General features: G+C 28.8%; 1 protein-coding gene across 1 annotated transcript in view; it reads left to right on the top strand.

The window, feature by feature from the left end:
- The window catches only part of LOC136080649 (uncharacterized), a 273,327-nt gene that overhangs the window by 79,416 nt on the left and 191,411 nt on the right, over nt 1-2,500 (top strand). The gene's annotated exons all lie outside the window — the stretch shown is intronic.

Here is a 2,500-nt window from a genome sequence, read left to right as displayed (position 1 = left end):
GCAAGGACAACACTTTGCTGTAAACTAAGTCAACAGTTTGAAACCACAAAACAACATAATAACCATTTACAAATTATGAACACTAACATGATAATATATAACCACTTTATATTTAACAATTATTGACACATAAACACTTACAGATTATAAAAATATGTAGCCTTAACACAAACAAACACATATAATAAATAACAAACATGACCCAATCACGACAAATAAAGATACTTAAATATATAAATTAAGAAAAAAAAACAAAAAAAAAAACGTATATATACATAAATACATATATATATATATATATATATATATATATATATATATATATATATATATATATATATATATATATATATATATATATATATATATATATATATATATATATATATGTATATATATATATATATATATATATATATCTATATATACTCAGCTAGCACACTTACGTTGGGCCAACGTATGTAAAACCATCGCAAACGTCGGCTGTTTTTTCCAATGCAAAACCAACGTTGATCCAATGTCATTTGTTTAATGATGAAATTAATACTGACGGAACTAAAAACAGCTGGCTTATTTACATTGGTTTAACGTATGTAAAAACATCGCAAAAAATTGATTGTTTTTACGATGTAAACCCAACGTTGGCCCAACGTTATTAAACCGACGTTTAAGAAAAAAAACAAAAAAAAAACGTATATATACATACATACATATATATATATATACTAGACTGCTTCATTTTGGGGTCATGAAAAAATTTAAAGTACCATGGAGTTTTATCTGCTGCGCAGACCCCTATTTTATTAGTAGATTTTTTTTTTTTTGAGTTTTAACCACTTTTAGGGGTTGCTCAAGTGCCCTAATGGTCTAATTTTAGACTTATTTACCCTTTTTTAAGCTTATTTTCAACACGTTTGAGCGGGTTCTAAAACTCAAAATAATTATATTTTTTTTCTTTCCAGAGTTTTTTCTAAGTTAATAGAAAAAAAAAAATGCATGGTAATTTAATTTGCTTAAAATATTTTGTCTAAACCTAACTAAAAAATTGCATAGTTATGCGGATTTTTACCAATTTTTACGCTTCACATTTACTTTAATACTTTAGCGTATTTGCTTAAACACGTTATGCGAATTACTTTTTAGCAAAGACGATATTTAATTTTCATTTAAAAACGCGGGAAATAATTATTGATAACTTTCATGATACACTTACTTCATATGCTTATTAGAGCTATTTACTACAGTTTTATTCATGTCGGGAAAAAGTAAGAAAAAAGTAAATTTTTTGGTTGGGGAATCCAGGTCATCCTTACCAAAAGACAAATTTTCTACAGAGCAAGAGGTTTTGCAATACTTCTTGCATTTAAAGGAGAAGCATCCAAAACAAAAAGAAAGTAGAATTATCCACTGTCCGTTGACAAAACACTTTGAAATCAGATGCCATAATGAAAAGTCTTTATGCTGCACTCTTTCAAAGTTAATTGCACCTTGGTTGAAGGGTGGATTTCAGATTTTGCAATTACAAACAATTAGGTAGGTACCAGACTGTATTTGTTTTTGTTTTATTTGTATATTATTAGAGGAAAACAATTAATATAACAAATATCTGCTGTTAAATAAATTAATTAATAGAAATAGATGTGTTGTAAAATGTTCAGAACCTACAAATCACATTTTTTAGTAAAAAGATAGAGAAGCTGATCCTAACTTGGAAACTGTTAAAAAAAAACGAATCAAGACAAACTTTATCAGAAATTGAAAAAAGGAGGAAATTTTTAACTCAGATGAAAAGGATCTTTTGGATTGCACCTGAGCTCGATACTCTGGTTGCAATCATTAAAGCTGATAAGAAAAGAAGTTGTCGAGACAAGACTGAAGATATTGCTTTTTTATTAGACCAATTAGGAGATAGAAAAACAAGAATAGGTAGATTAGACACAAGGTACATTTCCTCTGTTAACAGGAGTTTATCCAAGTTTGAAATGAGATCAAGTTTGAATGAAACCATGTCAGAGAGTGAATTCAGCTCAAATGGATCCGATAAAAATGAAGATAATGATGATTTCCCGTATCCAGAGTTAAAGAAGAAAGTCAAAAAACCAGATACTGTTCTACTTCCAAAAGATATTCTCAAGAGAACTGCTGATACTGCTGTTGGGGAAGGATTAAGTCATAGGCAGCATACTGCCATGGTTAATAGTATAATTGCTAAATCAGGTGGAAATATAGATGAATTTAAATGTTCAACCTCTACAGCATTAAGAGCAGCAGATAAAGTCATTTATGATGAATCAAAGAGGATCAAGGACCATTTGAGAAATTTCAGAAATAATAATAAGAACATTTTAGTTCAACTCCATTTTGATGGAAAAGTATGTCATGAATATACTGATGGGAAAAAATCAGAAAAAGATCGATTAGCAATATTAATAAACGGTAACATGGAAACGCACCTGTTGGGAATTCCAGCTATTTCTTCCGGAACTGGCGAAAATCAAAA

Source organism: Hydra vulgaris, chromosome 05, assembly GCF_038396675.1.
Source record: "Hydra vulgaris chromosome 05, alternate assembly HydraT2T_AEP".
Lineage (NCBI taxonomy): Eukaryota > Metazoa > Cnidaria > Hydrozoa > Anthoathecata > Hydridae > Hydra > Hydra vulgaris.
This window is presented reverse-complemented; position numbering and strand designations above follow the sequence as displayed.